Source organism: Argentina anserina, chromosome 4 (assembly GCF_933775445.1).
Source record: "Argentina anserina chromosome 4, drPotAnse1.1, whole genome shotgun sequence".
Taxonomy (NCBI): Eukaryota; Viridiplantae; Streptophyta; class Magnoliopsida; order Rosales; family Rosaceae; genus Argentina; species Argentina anserina.
The window spans coordinates 1,506,857-1,522,088 of NC_065875.1; positions in this window are offsets into that span (position 1 = coordinate 1,506,857).

The following is a 15,232-nucleotide window of genomic DNA, read 5'->3' on the forward strand; positions in this document are numbered from 1 at the left end:
AAGGATATGCAACTACTTGATCAACTATCTAATATAATGATTTAATAAATTAGTTTAATTCTCTATCTAGATGATCGATTTGACTCGTCAAGAAAATGCATATGCGAGAATATACAGTTATAGCAATTAGGCCAGTCGACAATGTTTGACTATATATATATATATGTGTGTGTGTGTGTGTGAGTGGCAACCTTGTTTTCCAAGTAACATACGTGCGTGTGGTGGTGATGTTCAGTTTTGCATGCAGAATAACTATTTGCCGAAAATGATCGTTCTCGATTCTATTACAAATTATCTATTCTGTAATTTCTGTTTATCGAAGTTAATCGTAGCCTTTATGTATACCAAAATTTTACAGGAGAAAGGAAAGAAAATCACCTACAGAACTAAATACTTCAAACTTTCAATCGTTCTCAAATATATATACGAGCTAGTGTATGTGAAGAGAAACCATTCAAAATGTACGTACGTACCTACCTAGTTTCTGTTCTGCTAACTCGATCTGAACCTCACTTTCCATCCAGTGATCCAGAAAAACAAACTCTGAAGTCTAAACCTCACTTCTAGTTATTAGGAATATAAATTTAAATGTAACTTTCTTTTACTTTCTCTCCAAGACTTTTCCCGATCTTTCTAAAGCCTCTAGTGTCTTCTAGTTGTGAGACAGATGTCCACTGCTCAGCTGATCTTTCTCTTGTATAAATAGTTTAGAGTTGAGTGCTGCGGCCTCTAAGTTGCAACTCTACTTCTTTGAAGTTTTATCAAATATTTCAGTTTATCTCAAAACTATCATGGTACCAGAGCCTCAGGTTTAGATCCGGGGAATCTCATTGAGTTCTTAGTCTAATATTATGCTATTCTACTTCAGATAAGTCTATTCATATCAGATCTGCATCTTTTTTTTATGATATTTCAAAACTGCTTTGACTATGAGTTAGTTTATATTCAATGACGGTTGAAGTTGTCTGAATTATCTTTGGCAAATAAGCTATTATTACAATTTCTAAGTCTTGAAATTATCAGATCTATTAAGGTCTCCTGCTTTTCGTAGATCTACTTTTCTTTTAGCTTGAGTTGTTATCTCTTGTTTAGTCTTTGTCATTGCAGATCTACTTCCTTAACCCCTCACCATGCCTCAAAACAACACAAACTCACCACCCAACCCGTCACCTACTCTTGAGAACTCTCAGACTGTTTCTCAAACACCCTTATTTCTCCCAAATGTGGTTCTTGATGACACAAACTATCCCACTTGGTTGTTCAGAATGCAATCCTTTCTTGATGGCCTCGACATGTTGGGTTACGTTGATGGTTCACTCCCATGTCCAGAGCAGTTTGTTCAATCTTCTGATGGTAATGTTACAGTCACTCTTGAATCCCCTGCATACTCATTGTGGAAGAGACAGGACAAGAATCTCATCAACTTGATTGGTCAAACCCTCAGCCCCAAGGCCATGAAGCATGTTGTTGGCAGCAAGAGCTCTGCTCAGATGTGGGAGAACCTCAAGATGAAGTTTGCTGCTCCAAACCGTCAAAACATCTTACAGCTCAAGTCAAATTTGCAGAATCTAAGAAAAGGGTCAGATGATGTTGAGACCTATCTTGACAAGATCAAAACAGCTCGTGATGCACTGGAAACTGTGGGGGTCCAAGTTGATGATGAAGATATTGTTGTGACTGTTTTGAGGGGTTTGCCTGCAGAATTCGCAGCCATTAAAACTGTTATTCGTGCTCAGTTTGTTACTTGCTCCATGAGGGAACTTAAAACTCTCCTACAAGCTGCAGAAGCTGATATCGAGGCCGAGACCCAGTCCTCTATTCCTCTCACTGCTATGGTGGCATCCACTCATGAAGCTTCACCCTCAAGCTCATCTAATGCCTCTGCAATTCAAACTCAATCGGTATCATCACATGTGCTTGCACCTCCGGTGCCTCCTGGTTTTTCTACACTTCCTTCTACTTCTCAGGGATCCTACAATGTGTTGCCAACTCAGCCTCCGACTATCTTGCGGCATGCTCTTGCTCAGCAGCCATTTGTTCATATTCAAGCCATTCCATATGGTCTTAATTCTGTGCAACACTTTCCTATAAATGAAAATATGCCACAATTTACTAGCTTCTATGCTAATAGAGGAGGCATGGGCAATGCAAGGCCAAACTTTGGTGGCAGGAACTTTGGGAACACTAACTCTGGTGGCAACTTTAATAACAATGGAAATGCTTTCAACAATGTTGGAAACAACTCCTCCATCACATGTCAAATTTGTAACCGTGTTGGACATGGTGCTAGAACTTGTAGGAACTTACTGAACCTGCAAGGTAATGTGCAGAGTTACATGAGTGCAAACAATGGAAACAATAATGGGGGATGTATTTACTGTGGAAAAAGGAATCACACTGTTGAGAAATGCTACTATCTTTTTGGCTTTCCAGACCAGCAACAGTCCAACAGCTCCAACTCCCAGGGTACAGCTATGCTTGCTGCTACTGCTAATGCTCCCCAGTTCTGGCTGGCTGATACAGGCGCCTCAAACCATATGACTAATGATGCTCAAAACCTCAACAGCCTTACTCCTTATACTGCTTCTGACACTGTGCAAATTGGTAATGGTTCACAGATGCAAATTTCACACACTAGTAACTCTATGCTAGGGGAACTTAAGTTGAATGATGTTCTGCTAATCCCTGAATTGTCTGCTCATCTTCTATCAATTTATCAACTTTGCAAACAAAATAATTGCTCAGTTTGGTTTGATGAATTTATGTGTATTGTACAGGACAAGGAGATGGGCAAGGTGTTGTTCCAAGGACTAAGTAAGCAAGGGTTGTATCCCATTCCATTTGATCTACCACAAGTCAAGTCAACAGAAGGGTCATATCCAATTCAAGCTTCTTCATCAACTTCTTCAACTCCAATGACTGCTTTTGTTGGGAAATTGGTTAAACATTCCTTGTGGCATCAAAGGTTTGGGCATCCCTCCAATGATATAGTTAGAGCAATGCTAAATAAATGTAATATAAAGAGTAGTGAAGCAACTGAGCCATCTCTATGTGAGCCATGTCTGTTAGGCAAATCTGCAAAACTTCCTTTTGTTAAGTCTAATTTCAGAAGTCTAGTACCTTTTGAGCTAATACATTCAGATGTGTGGGGGCCTGCTCCATACATATCCATAGATGGATTCAAGTATTTTGTGTTGTTTATTGATGACTGTACTAGATTCACATGGATTTACCCTATGAAATCAAGGAATGAAGTTCTTAGTTATTTCAAGTCACTGTGTGCTCTTGTTAAAACTCAATTTGATTACAAGATTAAATGTTTGAGGTCAGATGGTGGTGGTGAATACATGGGATTACAGTTCAAGCAATTTCTTGATGAGAAAGGCATTTTACATCAGATTTCTTGTCCCTATACCCCAGAGCAAAATGGGGTAAGTGAGAGAAAGAACAGACATGTGAGGGAGACTGCTGTCACTCTTTTGCAACAGTCCTCTTTACCTGCTAAATTCTGGTTTCATGCATGTGCAACTGCTACTTATTTAATTAATAGGATGCCTACTCCTAATTTGTGTATGCAGTCTCCATATGAAAAATTGTTTCATATAGTGCCTCCTTTAGATCTACTTAGGGTCTTTGGGTGCACCTGCTATCCTCTCTTGCTCCACAAAATAAATAAATTGCAGCCTAAAACCGTAAGATGTGTGTTCTTGGGGTTTGCAGCAGGTTACAAAGGATACATATGCTTTTGCCCTGCAACAAAGAAATATATTATCTCCAGGCATGTTTTCTTTCAGGAAAATAGCTTCCCATATGCTTCTGCTGCATCCATGCCTCAACACTCTCAATCAAAGCCAGCAGATCACATGGAGCTACAGTCCATTACTCCTTGCTTTACTCAGTCCAATGCTCACACCTTGGCTCAACCATCCTTGTCTACATCAGTAATTGCCAATGTCAATACAGGTCAGTCATCTTTTCCCATGACTACTACTTATTGTCCGTCAGTATGTGTTTCGTCCCCTGTTACGAATGCCACTCATCATGATGATACTGTGTTACCATCTATTGCTCTAAATTCTGGAGAAAATATCATTTCCACAATTACTACTCCACATGTGACAGATCCAGTATTTACTGAATTTATTGATAATGTCCCATCTATTCCCATATCTGCTTCTACTGATGTTGCAACTAACAGTAATATGTTTGAGCCTGAGGTGAACACTGAAATCTCTTTTGAGGAGGAAAATGGCAATCTCACTGTTCACACTGAGCCTGGTTCAGGATCTGTATCCGTTATGGTCAATTATGACTCATCAAGACCAACTCTCCAAGTGTCTGATGCTAATGTTCTTCACCCCATCACTGGCCTTACTCCTATCACAGAAAATGAGCATCCCATGCTGACAAGAAGTAAAAGGGGAATAGTGAAGAAAAAGTGTTTTCTTTCAATAATGTCTAATTCAAACTCCAATCCTACAGAGACTGAACCTCACTCTCACAAGACAGCCCTAAAAATTCCTGTTTGGAAAACTGCTATGCAAGAGGAATATGATGCCCTGATGAAACAACACACATGGTCTCTTGTCCCATTACCTCCAGGTAAGAACTTGGTGTCTTGCAAATGGTTATTTAAAATTAAGAGAAATTCTGACGGGACAATTGCAAGACATAAAGCCAGACTAGTGGCTCGAGGATTTAGTCAAGAGCATGGAATTGACTATGATGAAACCTTTTCTCCAGTGGTTAGACACACCACAGTGCGTCTTATTCTTGCCTATGCTGCCTACTCCGGTTGGCCCCTATATCAACTAGATGTAAAAAATGCCTTTCTTCATGGCACTTTATCTGAGGAAGTGTACATGATGCAGCCAAGTGGTTTTGAAAAGAATCCTGTTTCTCATGTCTGCAAGCTGCATAAATCTCTATATGGACTTAAACAAGCTCCTCGGGCCTGGAATGAGAGATTTACATCTTTCTTGTCCCAACTTGGCTTCAAAGCATCTTATGCAGACCCTAGCTTATTTGTCAAGGTAACAGGAACTACCAAGGCCTATCTATTACTCTATGTTGATGATATAATTCTCACAGGTAATAGTACCTCTCTCATTGATGAAATTAAAGCAGCCCTTCAAATGGAGTTTGATATGAAAGACCTCGGTCATCTTCATTTCTTCTTAGGCCTGGAAATAAAATACTTGAAAAATGGAGGCTTGTTTGTTTCTCAGCAAAAATATGTTGCAGACCTCTTACATAAGGCAGGTCTTGATGATTGTAATATTCACAATACTCCTTGTCAATCGGGACTCAAACTATTCAAAGATGATGGTCAGGCTCTTGCATTCCAAGATAGCAGTGTGTTTAGAAGTCTTGTTGGATGCCTTCAGTACCTCACATTCACTCGTCCCGATATTGCCTATGCAGTCAACTCTGTTTGTCAATTCATGCATAGTCCCTCAGTTATTCATCTCAACGCAGCTCGTAGAATTTTGAAATATGTCAAAGGAACTTCCACTCTTGGCCTTCATTTCAGGAGGGGTCCTGCTCTCAATGATTCTCCATCTCTTCCAGTTGAACTTCATGCCTTTTGTGACGCTGACTGGGCTGGAGACCCGAATGATTGCAAATCAACCACTGGATTTACAATCTTACTGAATGACACTCCAGTATCTTGGTGCAGCAAAAAGCAGTCTGCTGTGTCACGTTCCTCCACTGAAGCTGAATATAGAAGCATGGCCGACACTACCTCATAAATAAAATGGCTAATTCATCTGCTGAAAGATATGCACATTGAGCTGTATCAAACGCCAATCCTCCATTGTGACAACATATCTGCCCTTGCCTTAGCTTCTAATCCTGTTCACCACTCCAAATTGAAACACATAGAAGTGGACGTGCACTTTACTCGAGACCAAGTCAAAGCAGGTACAATCAGAGTTCAATTCATCTCATCAAAAGAGCAAGTGGCAGATCTCTTCACTAAGGGTCTTTGCTACCCTCAACACTCATATCTATGCAGCATCTTGAAGCTTGTCTCACCTCTTCAAGCTGAGGAGGGGTATTAGGAATATAAATATAAATGTAACTTTCTTTTACTTTCTCTCCAAGACTTTTCCCGATCTTTCTAAAGCCTCTAGTGCCTTCTAGTTGTGAGACAGATGTCCACTGCTCAGCTGATCTTTCTCTTGTATAAATAGTTTAGAGTTGAGTGCTGCGGCCTCTAAGTTGCAACTCTACTTCTTTGAAGTTTTATCAAATATTTCAGTTTATCTCAAAGCTATCACTAGTTCCGGTTTTTAAACTTCGTACGATATTATATTAAATTCGATTCTTTTCACTTATCCATATTCATTTTTGAGTTGAATGCTAACTCTAATATATATATGTTGTTAAAACTGAGCAAAAATATAAAGTACGTATTCGTCGTTTATACGTGCGTGCATGCATGCTTCTACTACGTACATATATTGATGAGACGGATTGCTACAATATATTAAGAACAAGAATATTATGCTTAATTATATTTACGTATCAAAACAACAATCTCTATCGTTTTTGATTGCTACCTACTCCATGGCGGATGCATGTAGTAGGCTATACAGGCTGCAGTCCATACAAAAATTTTGTACAGATACAAGTAAATTTATGGTTGTGAAAGGGTCTTTATGGTCAAAGTTTCAATTGTTCCTACAAGCATTCTTTTGGTCTTTATACATTTTTCTCATATTATTCCTTTATTTATAAATAATATATTTCTTTGGTTAAATTACATAATTTTCAATTACCATACATGTTTTTTTTCCTTCCCACTTTTCTTCACCTTTAAATGTTTTATTACACAATGAATATTTTAGCATTTTTTACCATACGTGGATAAGACTTGAAATTATTTCCTCTTATATTTCTACACTTTCACGAGTGTCAATAGGGAAAAAAATCTTCTCAGATGAGTATTAGATTGGGTTCTAAACCTTAAAAAATAATTCTAACTAGCCTAGGTAGAATTCTAATCTTAGATCCGCCACTAAACTTTCATGCATGTCATTTGGTTGTCAGATAAGATTAACATATGAATCATTCTGACTCAGGAAACATTCCTAATTCACTTAAGAATAATGCATTGGCACCATGGAGGATTAAAGCAAACGCGCTTGCTCGTCCTACTTAGAATTTGACAACTGTGTGATGATGGCATTGTGTACCTAATCGTGGCATTGTGGCTGCTAAACCAGACACTGAGGCCCGATACAGGATGTCAAAGGTTGGAATATATTCCTGAGAATTGGTCCAGCAAATTAGCAAGTCGGTGAATACATCGTACTTTCTTAATTTGCATGCAGCTACTCTCTTAACTATGCCGGGTCTTATGCTCAAATAAGAGATGGCAAACGCGTACTTTGGTTACCCAAAATGTCAATCCTCAATACACTCGTCCTTAGAAGCAGTGGCGGAACCAGAATTTGAAACTTAGTGAGTCCAAGTATGGTAAACTGAACTTAAAATTTTGTGTAATTTTCTTATAGAAGTCGTTCATCTTCAAATAAAGGAAATTTTATATACTATAAACTACGAACTAGTACAACCTAAGATGTTTAGAGAGTCTCCTAATCTAGTACAAAAATAAATAAAAAATCTACAAGTAAAGAAAGTAATAATTGATCCATTTGTTACTTCAAGTATTTTCTTTTGGTAAATGCATACATTTTTCTATTTGCTGATTAAAAGAAATCAATTATCTCGCCTATTTTTATTGATAAGGGATAAGAACGGGTCAAAATAATAAATACATTCCTATATAATTAATTTGTCCTTTAAAACTAATTGGTTATGAGAATTTTTAGGGGGGTTGATGATGAAATTAAGCTAGAATTGAACTAATTAAGGAAGCAAATATCAAATATTCTAAAACAAGGGGAGTTTTAACCCCTTCAGGCTTGTTAATAAGTCCGCCCATGCTTGGAAGTAAATTTATCGTCCACTTTTAGTTTGTCGACCTCACAGATAAATGACATGTGTCTTTTTATTTAACCATGGTTTGAAATTGTTTACAATTAAACTTTATCTTGATATATCATAAATAATAACTCATTGATTTTTTGAAAACAAAAAAAACAAAAAAAAGCAACCTTAAGTCATTCTGGGTTTCAATAAACCAAGATGGCAAGATCAACTCATTTTCGGTTTCAATCAACCTCACATCGTTAAAACTCTCCATGTTTAATTGTCCAAGTATTTACCATGGGAGGAGCTCAATATTGCTTATTTAGAAAAATATTGTTGACGAGAAACAGAAACTGAGGTAGTTGGACTAATCAGTAATCACACACACTCCACCACCCCCACTACATAACTTCCCATACATTTCAAAAAAAAATTTGATTCAAGGAAAAAAAAAACACTCGAACTAAAACCAAACTGTAGAAGACACCCAGACTAAACGGGTTTCTATGAAAAAATATTCCCAACAAAGGCTCTTCCCTGAAACCATTTCTCTGACTACTAATCTTCATTTTAGTGATGTTACCACCAATAGTCCAATACCACATCCCACCTCAACCTCAACGCTACCTCTTCAACAACCATGTTGGCAGTTTGGTACTTTGGTACATTGACAACAAGACCAAGGAGATAAAATTTTCGTACCAGTCATCTGGGTTTTAATGTGGTTAGCAAAAAAAGTTACTGAGTTATAATTAAAATTTGAAGAAAGTACTATTTTATCATAAATTTTAATTGTAAGTAGTGTTAAACCATGATTAAATAAAATGACCAATGTCATTTATCTATGAAGTAAACACGGGGTAGACAAATTAGAAGTGTGCGATAAATTTGATTCCGTTGTCCATGACTATAAGGAGAAACAGAAAAAGAGAGATCGATTATGAAAGGAAGTTGATGAGTTGTCAATAGCCATTGGTACGTATTTTCCACATCTCATTTCCAAGATCTTGTGCGAAAGTTAAACCAAATTGTTGAGTTAAACTGTGATGATTACTTATTTACCGTGAAAACAACTATTTCAATTCTAGGGACTTTTCCAAACAAAGTAGTTAGTGTCGCGCTTAGGATATTAGTTTTCTAGACGACTAAGATGAATTACGTCAAAAATTGAGAATGCATGCATACATATGACACTAATGCTACGAAATATAACAAGTGAAGTTCAAATTCAAGACTTCCAACAAGGTAACAACTAGAAACGTATGATAAATTTTTTTTTTCTTATCAATATCACATGATTTTCTGAATTGTTTTTTAGGCTCATACTCTAAATCCGTGCTGGGAGATAGTATAGCAAATCTTAAAAGATTAGTTGGTAAGTTAACGATAATCAAACAATGTACATCATGCTACCCCTACGAAACCCTAAACCCAAATACTAGTGATTTGAGAACAAGATAAGAAACATAAAACAAAGAAAAAAATATAGGAACATTTTTCTGTAGAAGCCACTCAATCTAGGTAGCTGCCTGCCTCATTCTTGGGATTCTCTGCTCGCTTTCCCCTAAAACTGTATATAAACATAAACATATGATACAACTCACTAGCTAATGCCTAGGCCGACACTAAGCATCTGGGTCAGAGTATTAGCGCTAATAACTAGTCTTTCTGGGGCACCCCAAAACCAAGTCGCTCGTGGAAGTAGCACCACCTTTAACAATATAAACGACTGTCCTCATGGCTGTAGGGTTCCCCCTTCCGGCCGGGGCCTTCCCCCCAAAATGAGCATAGACAAAACGACAGAACACCAGTAAGCTTTGGTGCACTGGTCCCTCCAAGAGGAAGGGGCTGCGTGCTCATGAGGAGCACTAGACAAAAATTAGGGTTTATGAGAACGAAGGAGGAATGAAGGATCGGGTCACCACCTTTGTTCAATAAAATCCGTGGGCATTCCCTAATTTAACTCTCAACAGCTAACTCTCTATTCTATATTTCTATATCTGGCAGATTCGATATGAATATATATGGATTGGACCACGATTGCACTTGGTTCCACTAATTTGTTTCAATTTTGCTACATTGTGCACCTCAAATCGAATATCTTTTTGCAATTATGTATGAACCAATTCATGTGTGTGGGTGTGTTTGTTAGCAAAAACCTAATCCAAAACCTCTACCCTACTCAACCACCACACTCCATTCCACTCTCTTTCATCTATTAATCTATGTTGCGTATATAGGCCTTGTGGAGAATGTGGTACGTACTAATGGAAGATATTTTGGAGCGGTACATACGTATTAGAATTGTGATTAATTAGCTGACCAGCCAGTTACATTCTTATTTCAACACAATATGATTTTATTTCATGATCTTAAGCTGCTTTTTTATTGTGGCGCCACAGAATATAAAAAATTTGCATTAGAATTGAACAATCATTTATAAGTTGAGTTGATACCTACAAAAATTTGAGTTTTGATAGTGTCTATTGAAAATATAAACATGGTTATGAACTTATGTATCATGAATATTTTATGTTGATCAAGAACTCCTTGAACTCCTTGACCTTTTCTGAATTTTCTTATCTAAACTTTGACTCAAATTACTAATACAGTAGAACCTCGTTAAATTAAAATTTTTTACAAGTCTCGACTCGAGGCTAACGTACTAAATTAATATTTCACTAAATTTTTTAGATAATTGAAATTTGAGAATTCATATAAACCCCATCAAATATATAAATTAATAATGACATAATTTATATACCTTTATGAGGATGTTATTGAAATTTTTGTTGATTCAATTATCATCAAAAAAAATAATACAATATATTAGACAATATAATATTTTGAACAACGATATCCCTGATAAATCCAACAATGTAGTATTAATTTATCAATATATTAATATCGCATTAAAATAATAATTTTTCTCAGTCCCGAGCCTATCAATTTATAGAACTTTTATTGTACCATACAAACTAGGGTATGATACATAATAAGGAAGTTGCATCTTTATACTAAGCTTAAATAATTTCTGAAATTATAAAGTCTGGTACATGAATATCATTTTCAATCTATGATATAAACTTTCTACTATTAATTGTCAATGTCCTTGCAAAATTTTAATACATGCGGTTGCTCTGTACTATAATTTTTTTTTTCATATTCCCGGAATCCCCACTCCACATAGAGGTGGAAAACGGGCCGGAACGTGTTGGCCCAGCCCATTTTATGCGGGCCAAAACCGTGTCCGACCCTGCTCGGCCGGCCTATTGGCTTAAATATTAAGCTCGGCCCGACCCACGGCTTAAGCTCATGTCGGGCAAAAAACGGGCCGACCCGGCCCATTTTGATTATAATGTTTTATTAGAATAAAAAATTATGTAATTAGAATATGTATCTTATATAACTATTTAGAATAGTAAAATAAATAAAATATTACAACATATTTGATAATCTTTATTTCTAAAATGTTACATATATCAAAATAATGACGTTTTTCTTCATGATCATATTTGTGAAATAATGATGTTAAAATAATGAAATAATCAAAATATTTTGATTTAAAAGGTCTAATAATCAAAATAATTATTTAAAAAATTATATAAATAATATAAAATTATGTGTTTAACGGGCCGGCCCATGAATTATCGTGTCTTGGCAGTGCCGAGCTCAAAAAGGGCTCGGGCCCGGCCCAGCCCATGGACTAATATACATCGGCCCAGCCCGCCCCATTAAAATAACGGACTCGGGTTGTGTTGTGCCAATTTTTTAACGGGGTGGGCCTGTGCCGGGCTCAGATTTTTCAGCCCACTTGCCACCTCTAACTCCACAGATGAATTATTATGCTAAAACAAAACATCTAGTTTTCTCCCATCCTAGCTATTTACTTGTTGAAATTCATTTCAAACTAAGTTGCTACGGTGGTTATTAGTTAACCATAACTATAGTGTATTGATTCATTTTTACTCATCAAAATCACTTCCGCCCTAGCTCTCACATAAAACTATATATTGTTCTTATAAATTCCCAAAATGCACGTACGCGCGCATTACAACTTGCAAGTATATGAGCATAAAAGCATGCTCTTCGTGTCTATGCATGCACTTCTAGCAGAAAAGCAAAACCTATCGATCATTATGAAATTGCATGTGACTTTATTGTTCATCCGTGCATGCAGAAACATATACTGATATAGCAAAATTGAAACAAATTAGTGGAACGTACGTAATAGTTATATGGGAGGGGATCAAAACGTACATAAGATTTGAATATTGATAACTTAGCGCGCAACATATATCTCTTCGATTCCTCTGGGACATATATGGGATGGAGTCTTCAAATTTCAAAGAATATGTTTAAAATAGTACACGTACGCAGATGTGCATGCATATATCAGTGCATTCATAGTATGAGGTCGACTAATTTCCACCCGAAAGATTGCCAAATGCATGCATCAGATCACACAAATAAAATGCAAATAATGCATAAAACTACTTCAATAAATCTATATGCATGAAATGTAATGGCTGGAACAGTAGTACAGTATATATATATATTTATTGAAAAAGACTTCTATTGAAACAAAAGGAAACACAACAATAATGGGAATACCAATAGATTAATCTAAAAGAAAGAATTCGAATGATCTAATTAGAAATCTATATATATATATATATATATTAGAAACCAGTTTTGTTGAGCTGGAATTAGTTGGACGAAGTTACGGTGGAAACATCACGTAGGGTTTAGAAATGAGACTGCACACGGACGAGTGGTGTCTGTGAACATATTGATTAATTCGTTGGTCCCGAACTGCATATACAAGCCACACGAGAGGTTGGGGGGCTGGGTCCGAAGATATGATATCTGGGAAGCACAGATCGGTGGCCTTGTCTCGCTCTGGCTCTCTCTGATAACCTATTTGATTGAATCGCATTGAAGATGAAGAAGAAGATGAGGAATTAAGAAGCTAGACAGCAACTCTGTGGTTGTTGGAGTGAGCCACGTCTACGCATCTGTGACCATTCGTGGTATTGGAATTGTTATCATAGCAGTAGGTAGCTGCAGAACTCGATCTGCAGAGAATGGGACCCTGAGCAACCTGGGAAATTGAAACACCATAACTCATTATTCATCCTTTTGGTCCCGATTGCTTCTCTATGTATTCTTGTCGAGCCACAGGAACGAAACTTCTACGCGTACGATACTCCAAATGTTGTTAGATTGTATCATATTATCTAACAAACTAATCTAATGGCTTTAGAATTGTAAACAACTTTTTACATAATTAAGCTCGATCACTCACAATACGAACGTGATACCATTAAGATATTATAAATTTAGACAGAAATGTAATACAATACAAGTACAGCTGTACAAGTAGTAGCTACTAAATAAGTTAGTTGATTTCATGAAATAAAACCGATCGGTGGTCAAATATCTAACATGCATGTTTAATAATTATTCACGTAATCACATTATAACACACTCAATTCGGATCCTTAATAATGAATTGAACTCTAGTATAGTTAGATCTATCTAAGTGACTAGCTAGATGTCCAAACAGGTACGTAGTACTACAATAGAATTTAAACAATTAGTTAGAGATTAACGGATATCAACTATGAACGAGCTTAGAGGTACTAATTTTTCTTAACGAAATAGCTAGAGAATTTAAGGCGCTAGCTAATGAAGTGCAAATTAATCTTCATGCATGAGGCTAGGAGCCCTAAATGAGTATTCTATCTTCATTATATCAGGTAGATCTTACAATAATGTAGTACATATGAGTTTTACAAAGTAAAGTACATGAGAGGAGTGAGTACGCGCGTACAGATCGTATGGAGACTCAATTACAAATCTTATGATATTTCATCGATACTGTACTTCAACTCGATCGATCTGATTGATCAAAAATTTGATCCCTTTCAATATATATAACTGAAAGAAGTTAAATTATGTAATAAAATCTGGAAGTACAGGAAGAGAGAAATGATTATATCAAAGATTTTCTTAGTCGGGCTTAGTCTAATGTAGGATTTGTTGGTAAAATCAGACAGGCACGTCACCAATTTTGGATTTAGTTGGCACAAAGAATCTTGTTAATTAAGGCCGACATCCATCAGCTGGGGCTATGTGTTTGCTAACAATTGTATGTACGTTTAATTTGACATGGGTTGAGGGCCTTAGAAATCTTATTACAGGCTTCCAAGGTGGACTTCAGATACATAAGAATGCCCCTACTTGTGGGTTTTGGCAAACAAGTTCCATCATTCTGACTTAATTCTGAGATCAATAACCCCCCAGAAATTAGTGCCAGAATTGGTCAAGCAACATACCTTGATGGCGATGATGCATCTCTTCATAATGAAAGTTTTTTTTTGGCAAACTCTTCATAATGAAAGTTTAAAGAATGTGATATTATTCTCTAACAACCGTACGCGTAACAAAGAAAGCACTAATTCGAGACGTTTTTTTTTTTCAGTTGGTAACATCTGCATGAGACCATTTAAGTACTGTACGTATGGTTGTATGTATATCATGCACGCAAATAATTAATCTATTTAGAAATCCATGCAACTTAAACGTACAAGAATGAATTTCCTTAATGTAATTAGCTTCCCTGGGAATTTAAGAAAATTGTGTGTGTGTGTGTGTGTGTTCCTCCAATATTTTATGTATGTAAAAAAGCATCAACTAGCTATATATTCTTTTATCACCCACTGGGCCACTAGCTAATTATAATTGATATATTTAGGTATCCTCCTTGGTTTCACATGAATAGATGTAAATAGTTTTGTCAATCATGCATATGCCATAATGTAATCACTCCCAGATTACAACGTTTCGTCACGAATGACTTCAGAAAACCCTAAAATTGAGATACCCCGATAATCTGACTTCAATCTCTTCAGCATTCATAATTATTAAACGTTTGATTCGATTCTCATTATAATTTACTATTAGTTATTTAATTAGAAGTTGGATGTGATTCTGGTTTGAGGCAAACCGCGTAAGTTAGATCGAAGAATGATGATGACTATCATGAAGAAGAAGAAGCAGCCTGGTGATCGACTTGGTCCGCAGGCCGGCTGTATTTCTGAACCGATCATATATATTCTGCACAAAGCTTGTACCAAACAGCCCCCACTAACGAGTAAGGTATCCACTGTCCCAAGTCCTACCAACACATGGAATAATATTATTGCCATAGAATAATAATACCATTGTGGAGAAGATTCTCATACACTTCTTCGTAGGACCATCTAAATAAACTAGATCGAGCGGT